Source organism: Amblyraja radiata, chromosome 9, assembly GCF_010909765.2.
Source record: "Amblyraja radiata isolate CabotCenter1 chromosome 9, sAmbRad1.1.pri, whole genome shotgun sequence".
NCBI lineage: Eukaryota > Metazoa > Chordata > Chondrichthyes > Rajiformes > Rajidae > Amblyraja > Amblyraja radiata.
The window spans coordinates 22,466,202-22,482,413 of record NC_045964.1 but is presented as its reverse complement, the minus strand read 5'-3'; the positions used below and the strand labels follow the sequence as shown (position 1 = coordinate 22,482,413).

Genomic DNA, 16,212 nt, shown 5'->3' with positions numbered 1-16,212 from the left:
GTGAGAACATTGTAAATTGCACAAACCCTATATAAAAGTGTCGATTGCATTGTAAATTGCACAGGCCCAGGAGACAATATAATATGATATAATATGATATGCTATGAGGTAGGTCAGGACATCAGTTCATTTTGTTTTGGCCAAGAGTCTCACTGTGGCAGGGACGAAGCTCTTAAAAATGCGTGTTCTGTTTGTGGCGATGCTGTCCGCTCGTCTTCTTTTGTAAATCAGCATTAGTGGTTCCTTGTTTTAGCAGTGTGTTGGTCAATATTATGTGAGGAATGAATACAGAATTAAAGATGTCTCACTGCAATTGGTGAGGCTACACCTGGAGTATTGTGAGTATTTTTGTTCTTCAGACTTAAAAAAAAGATAAAGGTTGCCACACAGGGAGAGCAATGATAATTCACCAGAATTGTTCCGGGGATGGTAGGTGTGCCATATGAGGAGCGATTGAGTTGACTAGGTCTCTAGGAAGGAACTGCAGATGCTGGTTTAAACTGAAGATAGACACAAAAAGCTAGAGTAACTTAGTGGGTCAGACAGCATCACAGGAGATTGGAGAAAAGGAATAGGTGAAGTTTAGGGTCACCTCTATCTCGGAGTGCTGTGGAGGCTGTCATTGAGTTTATTTGAAACAGATATTGATGGATATCCAAATGTTCAAGTGATAATGAGGTAAGGGATTAATGCAGGAAAGTAAAGCAGAGGTTTGGTTTAGTTTAGTTTAATTTATTATCACATATACTGAGATACAGTGAAGAACTTTTGTTGTATGCCATCCCATCAGCAGAAATACAAGACATAATCAGCCATGATTTTAACAGAATCATTGAGTTCTACTCCACAGACAGGGGTCTCTCTGCTCACCTCATGCCTGTTCACCTTTTTGCTTGTCTACTCTGCCCCCATGTGCCTGTGATAGCTTCTATTCAAGTGTCTGTCTAATTGTCTCTTAAACATATGCAGTGCCCTCCATAATGTTTGGGACAAAGATCCATCATTTATTTATTTGCCTCTGTACTCCATAATTTGAAATATGTAATAGAAAAAACTCACATGTGGTTAAAGTGCACATTGTCAGATTTTATTAAAGGCCATCTTTATACATTTTGGTTTCACCATGTAGAAATTACAGCTGTGTTTATACATAGTCCCCCCATTTCAGGGCACCATAATGTTTGGGACACATGGCTTCACAGGTGTTTGTAATTGCTCAGGTGTGTTTAATTGCCTCCTTAATGCAGGTACAAGAGAGCTCTCAGCATCTAGTCTTTCCATCACCATTGGAAACTTTTATTGCTTTTTAATCAACATGAGGACCGAAGTGGTGCCAATGAAAGTCAAATAAGCCATTATGAGTCTGAGAAACAAGAATAAAACTGTTAGAGACATCAGCCAAACCTTAGGCTTACCAAAATCAACTGATTGGAACATCATTAAGAAGAAAGAGATCACTAGTGAGCTTACTAATCGTAAAGGGACTGGCAGGCCAAGGAAGACCTCCACAGCTGATGACAGAAGAATTCTCTCTATAATTAAGAAAAATCCCCAAACACCTGTCTGACAGATCAGAAACACTCTTTGGGAGTCAGGTGTGGGTTTGTCAATGACCACTGTCTGCAGAAGACTTCATGAACAGAAATACAAAGGCGACACTGCAAGATGCAAATCACTGGTTAGCCGTTAAAATAGGATGGCCGGGTTACAATTTGCCAATAAGTACTTAAAAAAGCAACCACAGTTCTCGAAAAATGTCTTGTGGGCAGATGAGATGAAGATTAACTTGTATCTGAGTGATAGCAAGAGCAAAGCATGGAGGAGAGAAGGAACAGCCCAAGATATAAAGCATACCACCTCATCTGTGAAACACGTTGGTGGGGATGTTATGGCCTGGGCATGTATGACTGCTGAAGGTACTGGCTCACTTATCTTCATTGATGATACAACTGCTGATGGCAGTAGCTTTATGAATTCTGAAGTGTAAAGACACATCCTATCTGCTCAAGTTCAAACAAATGCCTCAATACTCATTGGCTGACGGTTCATTCTAGATCAGGTAGGTATGTTACAAAACTTACCTTCAGCAGCGCTGCAGTTCTGCCACTGGCAGCCTTTGAGGGGGGGGGCGGGATTAAAATGCCGTTTTCTCCTGCCTGTCCGAGATATATTTTCTCGGGCTACTACCTGATGCTGAAAAATCGTCCCTACTGCCGTTCTCAGAATTTTTTTTTTTTTAAACGCGGGACAATTTCAGCGCTGGAGTAAAATAAAAAGCTACTTCTAATGCCGTCAACGCAGGCAACAGAACGGATCTCATGTACAGGACAAAACATAAGGTAAGTCGTTTATTTTACATATAAACTTGCTTCTTAGGATTACTTTAATCAAAATTTCATCAGCGAAAATGTGATTATGTAAATATACGAACCGGCAGTGTTTTTCCTGCCGATATGGGGTTTAAATTCACCGCAACCGCAACGTTCCAATCGATCGCGTTCCACACAAACCCACTCGCAAGATGATTAAAATGGCCATTAATTTACGGGAATTAAACAATAAAGTCCTTCCATTTGGCCTATAAACCCATGACAATGAGATTTAAAAATCATGTTATATTGTGAATTCTTGTGTGAATGTTATTTGGACACTTTTAGGCTATTTAAAAATGTTAACCTTTTCTTAAGAAATGGATAGATGTATAGATCTAGTAATTGAATTTTGTAATTAGCTACAATTAGGTAACTAACTAAATTAGGTAACTAACTAATTAAATATGCTTTAATTTCAGGTCATCCAAGTAAGATTGTTTCATATTTGTTTCAGAATGCTTCAATCTATAATAACTGAAAATTCCATTCAATTCTCTTTATTTTTAAGAAAGTTATGGGCTTTTGACTGTTCTCGATCACAGCTTTTGAGTTGAGTCAATAGAAAAGCAATAGGGAACAAGATGCTAATTTCAGAGTATGAGTATGAAAATGGCCATAACTGTTTTAATACTGAAGATATGAAAGTGAATTAGGTGTCAAATTAAACATATTTTTATGCTTTATCTGATGGGATAAATTGCAGACTTGATTTTTTAAATCTCAACATTTTGTAACATTGCTACATCAGGGGCCTCCAAACTTTTCAGCATTATATATTTGACACATTTTTGTGGGCTGTAGGAAAAAATAAAGAAATGTCAACCACTTACTCAACCGCTCACCCACCCACCCACTCACTCATCCACCCACCCACACCCACTCACTCACAGGCCACTGCCGCTGACCTTCACTGTCTTTCTGGGCCACCAATGCTGCTGCCGTCATCCCGTATCTCTACTCCAGCCCCCCATGAGCCTTCACCAGCGACTCCGCTGACCCTCGCCTGTCCACTGGCCACCAGCGGGTCAGAGCCATCACCTCATCACAGCATGTGGTCTGACACTGCTGGGTTCTAGTGCTCCTCCCTTCCTACCGGAAACCTCAGTAATTGCACTAAACATTATTGCCTCAACTTGATAGCCTATGGCAAACTGACGTGTAAGTTCCCGCGCTACCACAGAACCCGCTAAATAGCCCGCCACACGGAACGTGTTAAGAGCTAAGCTGCCGGCCGGATAAAATCTCATTGGGGGCTGGATGTAGCCCACAGGTCATAGTTTGGAGCCCCTGTTCTACAGCAAGACAATGATCCCAAACATACTGCTAAAGCAACAAAGGAGTATTTCAAACCTTAAAAATGGTTAATTCTTGAGTGGCCAAGTCAATCACCAAATCTGAACCCAATTGAGCATGCCTTTTATATGTTGAAGAGAGAACTGAAGGGGACTAGCCCCCAAAACAAGCATAAGCTAAAGATGGCTGCAATACAGACCTGGCAGAGCATCATCAGAGAAGTCACCCAGCAACTGGTGATGTCCATGAATTGCAGACTTCAAGCAGTCATTGCATGCAAAGGATATCCAACAAAATACTAAGCATGACTACTTTCATTTACATGATGTTGTTGTGTCTCAAACATTATGGTGCCCTGAAATGGGGAGACTATGTATAAACACTGCTGTAATTACTACATGGTGAAACCAAAATATATAAAAATGGCCTTTAGTAAAATTTGACTGTGCACTTTAACCACATGTGATTTTTTCTATTAAAAATCTCAAATTGTGGAGTACAGAAGCAAATAAATAAAGAATGGGTCTGTCCCAAACATTATGGAGGGCACTGTAATTGTGACTCCACTATCTGCTTTGGCAATGTGCTCCATAGCAACCATTCTATGCAAGATGAAGTTTCCCCTCAAATCCCCTTTAAATCTCTTTTCCCTGAACTTGCATCTACTGCATCCGCTGCTCTAGATGTCAGCTGATTTACATCGGGGAGACTAAGCATAGGTTGGGCGATCGTTTCGCCAAACACCTCCGCTCAGTCCGCAATAACCTACCTGAACTCCCGGTGGCTCAGCACTTCAACTCCCCCTCCCATTCCCAATCCGACCTCTCTGTCCTGGGTCTCCTCCATTGCCAGAGTGAGCAACAGCGGAAATTGGAGGAACAGCACCTCATATTCCGTCTGGGGACCTTGCGTCCGGATGGCATTAACATTGAATTCTCCCAATTTTGCTAGCCCTTGCTGTCTCCTCCCCTTCCTTAACCCTCTAGCTGTCTCCTCCCACCCTCCCATCCGCCCGCCCTCGGGCTCCTCCTCCTCCTCCCCCTCCTCCCCTTTTCCTTCATTCTCCCCCCCCCCCCACCCCCCATCAGTCTGAAGAAGGGTTTCGGCCCGAAACGTCGCCTATTTCCTTCGCTCCATAGATGCTGCTGCACCCGCTGAGTTTCCCCAGCAATTTTGTGTTGCATCTAGGCCATGTTGTTTTTGACACCATCACCTTGGGAAAATGATTCTATCTATGTATGCCTTTTATCATATTATAATCTGAATCAGATATTTTGTTGAAAAGCAGTGTGTACTCAAAGGGCCAGATGACCTAATCATGTTCCTAAAACTTACACTGGTACATAATAATAATAATACATTTTATTTATGGGCGCCTTTCAAGAGTCTCAAGGACACCTTACAAAAATTTAGCAAGTAGAGGAAAAACATGTAAGCGGAATTAAATAAAGAGTAGAGACATGACACACTGGCCAACCTGAGTACCTTCAGCAACAGACTGGTTCCACCATGATACAATGCAGAACGCCACTGAAGCTCCTTTTCCCCTGTGGCTATCAAACTGTACAACTACTCCCCCTTCTGTCATGTGGTAGATAATCCCCACCCACCTCTTTGCACATTTCCAATCATTTCCACTCATCACTTTAATTTTATGTTTCACGTATCTTGTGTTTTATGACTGCTGGCAAATCAATTTCCCTCCTGGGATAAATAAAGTTCTATCGTATCGTTTCATATATCATATCGGTCTTATCTTGGCAGCTGCAGCTTCAGTATCTAATACTACCCTTCTATGGATTAGCAGAGGAGATATTGATCTCTGCATAGATGGAGATTCAGAAATAACAATGAACACCAAATGTAATTGGATTTCAAGAATGTTATTGGCCAATTATTGGTCTGGTACATTGGACTGATCGAAAATGCATTCATTCATTCAAAATCAACATCCATACTAAGTATGGCCATGAAAATATTAAACTGCTACATCCTTTACTTAAACTCAAGTTCAAGTGAGTTTATTGTCATGTGTCCCTGTATAGGACAATGAAATTCTTGCTTTGCTTAAGCACACAGAAAATAGTAGGCATTTACTACAAAACAGATAAATGTGTCCACATACCATGATATAAATATATACACACATGAATAAATAAACTGATAGTGCAAATAACAGAAAGTGGTTGGTAATAATCAGAGTTTTGTCCGAGCCAGGTTTAATAGCCTGATGGCTGAGGGGAAGTAACTATTCCTGAACCTGGTTGTTGCAGTCTTCAGGCTCCTGTACCTTCTACCTGAAGGTAGCAGGGAGATGAGTGTGTGGCCAGGATGGTGTGGGTCTTTGATGATACTGCCAGCCTTTTTGAGGCAGCGACTGCGATAAATCCCCTCGATGGAAGGAAGGTCAGAGCCGATGATGGACTGGGCAGTGTTTACTACTTTTTGTAGTCCTTTCCTTTCCAGGGCGCTCAAATTGCCGAACCAAGCCACGATGCAACCGGTCAGCATGCTCTCGACTGTGCACCTGTAGAAGTTAGAGAGAGTCTTCCTTGACAATCCGACTCTCCGTAATCTTCTCAGGAAGTAGAGGCGCTGATGTGCTTTTTTGATGATTGCATTAGTGTTCTCGGACCAGGAAAGATCAAACTCAAGACTCAGCCTTGGCTGTTTCTCTCTTGCAATTGAAGACACTTGTAAAGGATTGAAGACAAAGACCACTGGACAATAACCATTGGACACTCCAAACTACATTGGAGGAACAGCACCTCATATTTTGCTTGGGCAGCTTACAACCCAGCGGTATGAATATTTACTTCTCGAACTTCAAGTAACTATTGCTTTCCCTTTCTCTTTCATCCCTCCCCCATCCTAGTTCTCCGACCAGTCTAACTGTCTAACCTTTGATTGAATTTTATCTTTGTATGCTTCGTTGTCACCTTCCCTTAGCTAACAATGATCTATTCTACATATTCCTTGATGATCGTCTCCTTTGATGTCTGTTTTCACACCTTATCTTTCTATATCTGTGTCTGCCTCTCCCCTGACTCTCAGTCTGAAGGATCTCGACCCGAAACGCCACCCATTCCTTCTATCCAGAGATGCGGCCTGTCCCACTGAGTCACTTCAGCATTTTGTGTCTATCGTCAGTGTAAACCAGCATCTGCAGTTCCTTCCTACACATAGACTTGGGGCATCGTTTTTGGCTTTGCACTATTATTGTTAGTTTTTTTTTAATATACGGAACTTATTTTTTGTTGTTTATAGTGATTACAGAGGACTCCGTTTTCATATCTGTTGTGTTGCTGCAAGTAAGAATTTAATTGTTTCATTTCGGGGCATATGACAATAAAACACTACAGACCATAGTTAAGTACTATCCAAATGAAATTATTCATATTCCGGAAATCGTTAATGTAATTTTCTATCGCTGGAATTTATGAAAGACGGTATTCATTTGCAAGCCCAACTACCAATGCATTGAGAGAAACAGCAAATCTCCGTAAACCGAATGGCCTGTGAAAATGTCGCATCTTAGGCAAAGCTTTTTGCATTAGCCGAAAAAACATACGTTCAACTCCTTCGTCAAAAACGAAAGGCTTCCGTTTAATAAAACTCGTTTTGTGACAATGGATCAACAAGAACTGAATTTTATCGCAAGGTCTACACAAGGATAACATGGATAGGTGACGTTTCAGGTCGGGACCCTTCTGCTGGCAAGCATACTTGCTGGCTTTTTGGAATATACCAGTGGACAGTGATTTTAAAAATATCTGGATTGGAATCACACATGAAGCTAAGAGGTTTATGAAAATCAGGTGTATTTGCTCTCTAAAAAAAAACTCACTGAGAACCCAACGTCCACATAGTTGTGGTTCTGAACGACTGAGACGAATCCTTCCACAGCGATCAGAGTGTGCAAATGGAGCGCTGCACAGAATAGGCAGAGATCCATTGCTTCAATCGTCTGCCCTTCTCTCTGAGGTCGAACCAAAGAACTACAGATGCTGGTCTATACCAAAGATAGACTAAAAAATGCTAGAGTAACTCAGCGGGTCATGCAACATCTCTGGAGAAAGGGTGACGTTTCATGTCGGGAGTCTTCATGCTGAAAAAAAGTGTTCACATCGTTTCAGCAACTTCCTCTCATAACGGGACGGAGAGGAGGTTTTCAGTCTGATGAAGGGCCCCGACCCGAAACGTCACCCATACTTTTTCTCCAGAGATCCTGCCTAGTCCACTGAGTTATTCCAGCATGTTATGTCAATCTGACGTGTTGTGGTATCCATATTTGCATATTGGTATCCATATTCTGTGGCAGGTCCTGCGTCGAATATTTCATTTCCGTTCCGTTATGAGAGGAAGTTACTGAAAGGAATAGATTTGAATCTGAGTAAGGCTCTTTGGAATGCCAATGAGAAAACAAAACATTTGAGCTGGGATAAGTTGAATATATTCCGAACAATTGCTCTGTACGGGTAAAGAAACCAAAGTGGAGCAGGTAATCTTATAATCAATCAATTGAGGCATATTCTGTGCAAGTGATGAGTAATTGGCCGGAACCATAGCACAATTGTCGATCAGATATCGGCACTATCTATATATAAAGCTATCGGTCTGAAGAAGGGTTTCGGCCCGAAACGTCGCCTATTTCCTTCGCTCCATAGATGCTGCTGCACCCGCTGAGTTTCTCCGGCAATTTTGTGTACCTTCGATCTTCCAACATCTGCAGTTCCTTCTTGAACACAATCCCATTTCTTCGTTTATTTCCAGGATCCCTCTCAAATGCCCAATCTCAACTCCCCGCTGATTATCCTAGCAATAACCTGCTCCGTGGTAACGGGTTAGTGCGGATTTGGGGTTATCATGGGGGTGGGCACACGATCACGGGAGAACGTGCAAACTCCACGCAGATTCCAGCCGAGCTAAGAACACATATCTGTAGTCTGTGCCGATCTAAATCAACATTGGACTCTTGCGCGTGGGTCTGCACTTATTTGAGATCTTCGAACCCATACGAATGGCTTCTGTTTTGTGCTCAGAGACAAGCAGCTCTGTGAAGATGAGAGTGGTGATAGTCGCTCTCCGATCAGTCCCGTGCCACTCACAGCTGTCTCATTATTCCAGTCAAGTGGTTTTCAGTTAAACAACAAAAAGGGTTTTGCCAGTCGTTTTCGGCCGGAATTCTGCGCGCGAGTGAACATAAAGAAAATAAAATGTATTATCACCGGACCGGACTATCAAGGTTCATTGATCATGGAGTCAGAGAATGTGGAAACTTGCCCTCGCCGACCACTTCGTCTGTGGGACACCTGGATGACTGGAATTCCTGCAAGACGCACAGACAAAAAGCACACTGCTGGAGGAACTCAGCTGGTCCGGCAGCATCAGTGCAGAACATGGACAGACGACATTTCGAGTTGGCACCCTTCCTCAAACTGCTGCCCCATTTCCTCCACGGGTGCTGCCTGGACAGCTGAGTTACTCCAGCATTTTGTAGAAACAAGGAACTACAGATGGTGGTTTACCACAAAAAAAAAGACACTAAGTGCTGGAGTAACACAGTGGGCCAGGCAACATCTCTGGAGAACATGGATAAGCGACTGAAGAAGGGTCCCGACCCGAAACGTTACGTGTCCATGTTCTCCAGAGATGCTGCCTGACCCGCTGAGTTATTCCAGTGTGTTGTGTCTATCATCGGTTTAAATCAGCACCTGCAGTTCCTTCCTACAGGCGTAGTCAACTCAATCCTACCTCATATGGCATATCTACCATCCCAGGAACAATTCTGGTGAATTACTATCTATGTCTGAAGAACAAAAATACTTATTTTGCTTAAGATTCCAGCATCTGCAGCCTCGTATCTTCTCACTATCTCAACAGGAGTCTCCCGTCCTCTGAGCCGCTCTTCTGGGATCCTCTGACCCACCAAACCCATCTCCACCATGGTAAGCCAAGAAATATCTGATAATTGTCCCGATCCCTTCTCCGTCGTGACGAGACCGGCCCGGGTGACGCTACAAAGTTGCAATGAAGTGGTGTGGAAAGTGCCATGGAGGCAGAAAAGGTGGAAACAAAATGAAAGGAACCCATTAGAAAAGAAACAATTTAAGCAAAATCATTTCGTATTATCTGCAATTAGTCTGAAGAAGGGTCTCGACCCGAAACGTTGCCTATTTCCTTCGCCCCATAGATGCTGCCTCACCCGCTGAGTTCCTCCAGCATTTTTTGTCCACCTTTGTATTATCTGCAAATGTCCTATACTTCCTTCACGACTGGGCTTTAATTATTGTCCACAATTTCCCTCTTTTATTTGCTTATCCTTCATTCTGATTTAACGGAGCTGTTGGATGAAACCGCAGAGGGAACGACTTAAAACCGAAAATAGAGACAAAATGCTGGAGTATCTGAGCGGGCCAGGCAGCATCTCTGGAGAGAAGGGATGGGTGAAGGAAGGATCTCGACCCATCCCTTCTCTCCAGAGATGCTGCCTGTCCCACTGAGTTACTCCAGCTTTATTGTGTCTCTCTTCGGTTTAAACCAGCATCTGCAGTTCCTACACATTAAAACGAAAATAATCAGCTTGGCGTTGCCAAGTCGGGGCTGCAACTGCAACCCCATCCTGTAGATAAGAGCGCACGGTTTAATGCCGAGCTGCAAACCCCCCTCCTTGCTACAGTGCACAGTTTCATAGCGGGTCGCCAGCAGCAGCAGCAGCACCAGGCGCGACCTGCAACTGGCCGGGTGCCCGGCGGGCGCGAGCTGTGCGCGAGCACGGGGAGGGAGGGTTAACCAGGCGCGCGTCACGGGCCCGGGGCTCAATCAGAGCGGCGCGAGCTCCAGGCTGGAGGACGAGGAGGAGGAGAAGCGCATTTACAATCTGCTTCACTCTCGGCTCAGCTGCTTAAACTAAGCTGCGGGTCGGCGCAGCAACTTAACAATACGGATTGGGAGCTCCAATGCAAAGGGGGTGGAGGGGAAACACGCGTGAGAATTCTTCTATTGCAAAGGAACACACAAAAAAAGGATTCTGACTTGAACTCATGTTGGAGCACCAGGGGCAATTTGTGAAGTGTTAAGACAGCAGGGGAGTCTTCTTGTTGTTTCGAGGCATCTTTGGAAAGTTAGTTTGCAAACTGCGTGTGCCTCTTGCCGGAGTTGTCATGCTGCGGGTGCGCTGCGACGGCGCCGGGTTGCTGGCGGTCTGCTTACTGTGGTCGGGCTGCTGGCGAGCGGCGAGCGGGCGGACACGCGACTGCCAGCCGTGTAGCCGGGAGCAGTGCGAGGAGCCGCCAGCCTGCCCGGGCGCCAAGGTGCTGGATGCCTGCGGCTGCTGCTCGCTGTGCGCCAGGCAGAAGGGGGACACGTGCGGCGAGCTAGACACCGACTTGGGCAAATGTGACACGGGTCTGTGGTGTGTGACTGAGAACCTGCCTGGTGCTGAGGAAGGGGAGGACGGGGACAGCAGCTCCGGACTAGACCGAGGGCCGTCGACAGGAGTCTGCAAAGGTGAGCAACTTTTGTTTTGTTATCACTCTTTTTAGTGTAAACCTGCTTAGTTTAAACGGGTACGATCCATACAATGTCACAGATGACATTCGTGATAGTGTTTGAGTTAAAGGACCACGGTGGAGGCAGATTTAAATTACCTGGCTGTCAATTTCTCACCTGAAAGCGCATGTTGCTGGGGGATAACGCCACCAAACGGCACAGTCTGGAAAAAGAAAATACAACTTAAAACTACGTTCCGGATGTCTCTACAGGTATAGTTTCAAAAGTGTAATCTTTACGTTAACGCATCAATCAAATATGTGCTGAAAATAGTAAACGCCGGAAACTAACTTTAAAACTAGTTAGTCATGAATGGGTGACGCTGCACATTGGTCTTTCAATGTGTTAGTGAAACATGTGGTAGATTTGAAGCGTGTTCAATCAACAGGGAAAAAATAAAACTTAAATGAGTTACTCCAGCTCTTTGTGTCCTTTTTTGTAAACCTTAGTTTGTGTACAATTCCTTGTTTCTGCATTAAATGATTGCAACTTGCATGTTACATCTGTTTTAGTGGGTGACATGTAACAGTGGCTGTGTGATCCGTTCACAGTGTGTCCTGTGTATAAAACTTTCAGCCAGTAATGCTACTTCTCGAATTTTTGTTTACAATGTCAATTTCCTTGCAATTATTTTACATGACATTACATCCGTAGGTATTGTGATTCTCATACCCGTCAACTGCTTTGCCATTTGGTTGTTCTCGGTGTTGTTCCGAAGCTTCTCCAGTGCCTCCTTATGAGCAATGATTGCAATTGTATTCTTTTAATTAAAAGAGCTGCACAATAGCGTGGTTATATGTCTCGGACGTCTGTCTACTCCAAGATCTGTGGTGTGGGAGGACGGACTACACGCTATGGGAAGTTAGCAAACAATCCATCCTCTTGAGTTAAAGATCCATAATCTTCTTTGTTGCATGACAGCTGGTTAAACCGTCAGGTTGACTGTTGTCCTGGAATAACTGACAATTTTACAAGGCAGCAAGCAGGGAAAACCACACATGTTTGATATATGGTAAGAGTGTTCTTAATGAAGCAACATTCTGTTTGTTTGCCAAATTCCAATGTACACATTAAAAGAATGCAAGAAGTAATTTTTCAGATGTTAATTGGACTTTTAAAATGTAAACTTCAGGGAGGGATGACGGGCAGACTATAGGGGAAAATTGTGCTTTTAATGGGATAAAAAAGATGTCCAATTTCTATGTCTGACATTTTCAGAGGGGTGGAAATCAGTCTGTGATGTAAACTGTGTATTAATATCAAATCTGTTTATTCCTGGCATTGGATCAACAATTCTCATCATTCATAGATTCTCTGGACAATGGTTTGAAAGTAAACTGTTTGAGTTCCCTTTCAAATCTAGATGAGGATGTTTCATACAAAGTGCTGGAGTAATCAGCGGATCAGGCTGCATCTCTGGAGAACTTGGATGTTCTGGTTTGGGTTATGATGTTTCGGGTTGGGAGCCTTCTGATTGTAAGGGGGTGGTGGTGGGGATGAAATATTACTCCTTTCCTCCCCCTCCCCGTCCACCTAAATTCCTTCCTTGAGTGTTACAATTTGCATCACTTCAAACCTTTCGTCATATTTTGCATTTTCATCTTTGACCTTTATCCAATTATCTGCCTATCCAAAATATTTCTCACCTATATTAACATGAGCTGCCTGGCTTTGGTCTACCTCACCTCTCTTCTAGCTCATCTCGACCACCCCCCCCCCCCCCCCCCCCCCCCCCACAATCCAGAGACCCCTGAATTATTCCAGCATGTTGTTATTTCTTTTGTGCATCAAGATCTGCAGTTCCTTGTTTCCATATTTCATCAGTTAGTCTGAGTTGCAGTTGTTGTTATGCTCATTAATCTAAACTGCCTGGCATCATGAACAGGTGAAATTAATTGGTTTTTACTGTGTGAACAAAAGTGCACCACGGAACAAGCACAAGTGGGAAGCGGTTCTTTTCTGAAGATCCAGCTCTTGATGGAAATTTCAATGCTAAGATATAATATGCTGTTTACATTTTTTCATGATTGGTTTGATCAAGTCCAGATAGGCTATTGTTGTCCCAGATCAGTTATATATGGCAACGAGGTGTAGACAATTTGATTTTAGAGATACACAGAAAAAGAGCACAAAGTTGTGAAACTTGCATTTTATGAAGTTATGTCATGTCAATTCATTGCCTGGAAGATTGCATTTTAACACTTGGTGATTTTTTTAAATTCCGGAGAGGGTTACTGGGTAACTAATTACATATCACGTTGCGTAAAAAGATGCTTGCCGTTGAAATGACTGCATAGCCCTTTCTGTGGTTTGTTTACTTTGTGTTGACACAAAATACAACACATCACTCAATCCAATGATAAGAAAACATCACTCTAATTGCACAAATGATGACTCTCTTTGGATGCAGACATTTAACTATGCATTGAGTCTTTGACTGAGGTTGTTCCACTTTCATTTATCTAATCACTGGTTTCACTATCATCTGGCAGCAAATTCTTCATTATGGAGTATTTTGGCCTAAGATAAATATATGGCTATTGAGAATGTACTGGGGGAAATATGATGGGTGAAACTTAAAACCTGTGATTGTGGAGGAGCACTCTTGCTTCTCTCAACCCAACCACACAAATGTCAAAGGGAAGAAAATACTTTCCTTTCTGATGATAGATGCAAAGTGTTGGAGTTAGTCAGCAGGTCTGGCAGCATCTCTGTAGTAAAAGGATGGGCGACGTTTCAGTCATCTCCGTCTGAAGAAGGGTTCTGGCCCAAAACGTCACCGATCCTTCTCCAAAGATGCTGCCTGACCCGCTGAGTTACTCCAGTACTTTGTGTCTATCTTTGGTATGAACCAGCATCTGCAGTTCCTTTCTAAACGTTCATTTCTGAGCTGTTTCTTCTCCATTTCTACGGGGTCAGCCAGGCAGAAAATATTGGAAATGCCCAGCAGGTCAGGCAGTATCTGTGGATAGAAAAACAGAATTCATATTTCAGATCAATGGCTAATTTATTAAACGATATGATACGATATGATAGAACTTTATTCATCCCCAGAGGGGAATTGGTCTGCCGACAGTCACAGCACACAAGCAACACAAAAACTTGAAATTAAAAGTAAAAAGACAAGCGACGGTTGGCTGCCTGCCGTGTGCACAGCACCTTCAAATGAACAAAGAAACACAAACTTATCCAAAGGGCAGAGGATTCTAAGCTGGAATGTGCCCCCCACCCATCTTCTCCCACACCAGGTCCCCCTTTGTTTTCCTACCGCCCCTCACGGCGGTCCCCCCATGCTGGGTCCCCATTGTCCTTCACGGCGATCCCCCTCCACCGGGTCCCCATTGTCTTCCCCTCCCCAACACGCTCATCGACTGCGAGGCCCCTCCGCCACCAAGGCTCACGCTGCCGCCGAGGCTCACGCGGCCGCCGAGGCTCCCGCTGCCGCCGAGGCTCCCACCACTGCCGAGTCTCCCGCTGCCGCCAACGGAGACGCAAGTGACTGGGTGCTGGAATCTGTAGCCCAAAAAAGGAGAAAACAGCTGGAGGAAGTTGGCGAGTCTGGCAGCATCTGCAAAAGGAAATGGGCAAATTACGTTTTGGGACGAGACCCTTCATACATTTTATGCTACCCATGTGTTACTTTGAGTTTTTTCTCTCCGTGGAGGCTGCCCAACCTGCTGAGTGTTTCCGGCATTCTTTTTATAATCTCTAGTAACTGCAGTATATTGTATCCATCTTTCAACATTGTTTCATTTTTGCTATCTTTTCTCATTGTTTTCCTTCTGTTTACGTCTTTTGTTTAAAACTCCTCCTGACAGATCAGCTGTAATTAGCAAGGCTACACCACCCTCTTGCATGCAGCACCACAACCACTTGTATTACTCGGTCCCTTGGTTTTCATTCTTACAAATATCCCCTTTGTTCTCCCCATCCCTCCCTTTCTCTGCAAATGAAAACAAGACTAACTTTTTACAGTTCTAATGAAAGGCCATTGACCTGAAGTGTTAATTATATTTTTCTCCCCACAGATGCTCTCTGACCTGTTGAATATTTCTAGCATTTTTATTTCAAAGTCAATTTTATTGACACTAAAGTGCTTCTGGACATCCGGAGGTCATGAAAACTTTATAACACATACAAAGCCTTATTTTTTATTGTTCTTACAGTTACATTTGTATCCTACAGAATAAACAATTTGGTTGCACTGGTCAACATATTTACCTTTTCTTATTAGGTTATAAATCACAATTGAAATGCAGGCAAAGATCAGGCTCTACATTCTTTGATGCACATGCCAGTAGAATTTTGGCAGAAGAATGTTCATATAACATGACAATTCTCCCTGAAGCCAGACATTCTTCAATTCATCCACATCATCCCTTGATGGATTTTATTCACCTTTTTACAGTAAGTCAATAAGCTTTCCAGCTGCCGGGTTCAAATAGTTTCAAAGTTCACAGATTTTTTTTACATGCTCGTCTGAAGAATTGAATCCCAATGTCAGTGATGCTGGCGGCCTTTCTAATTGCAATCCTAAATCAGTTGTTTCTGAGTTTAAATATTGTGGATTGAAGCTGCAGAAAAAAGATGAAAGATGCAATGGAAATAAACTCTTTATCCCATTAATTTGTGCTAAAAGCAATCTTGCTATTTACCATCCCTCTTGCTTACTGTAACACGTTACATTTCTGCATGATTAGTAGCAGAACACAAATTCATCTATACACAATGACCTACCAATGTCTTTGCATTTACAGACTATGCATTTGTTATATTCTTTTCCAACATTACACTTCATCTTTTTTTTAAACCGACATGTGTATTTTCCTTTGGGTGACTGCTGCCTTTTCGGTTCATTTTTTCAGCCTTTGGATCATCAGCAATCTTGCAAACATCAGTCTAAGACAGACTTGAATGCAGTCTGAAAAAGGGTCTCAACCCGAAACATCACCCATCCTTCTCTCCAGAGATGCTGCCTATCCCGCTGAGTTACTTT

General features: G+C 43.2%; 1 protein-coding gene and 1 pseudogene across 1 annotated transcript in view; one reads left to right on the top strand and one right to left on the bottom strand.

Moving 5' to 3' along the window:
- The window catches only part of LOC116977304, an 88,048-nt pseudogene extending 84,731 nt beyond the window's left edge, over nucleotides 1-3,317 (bottom strand).
- Nucleotides 3,318-10,503: 7,186 nt separating this feature from the next.
- LOC116976866 (cysteine-rich motor neuron 1 protein-like) overlaps nucleotides 10,504-16,212 on the top strand; it is a 187,139-nt gene continuing 181,430 nt past the window's right edge. The window contains exon 1 of the mRNA XM_033026866.1: nucleotides 10,504-11,174. The gene's annotated coding sequence lies outside the window, so the exon portion shown is untranslated. The remainder of the gene's footprint in view (nucleotides 11,175-16,212) is intronic.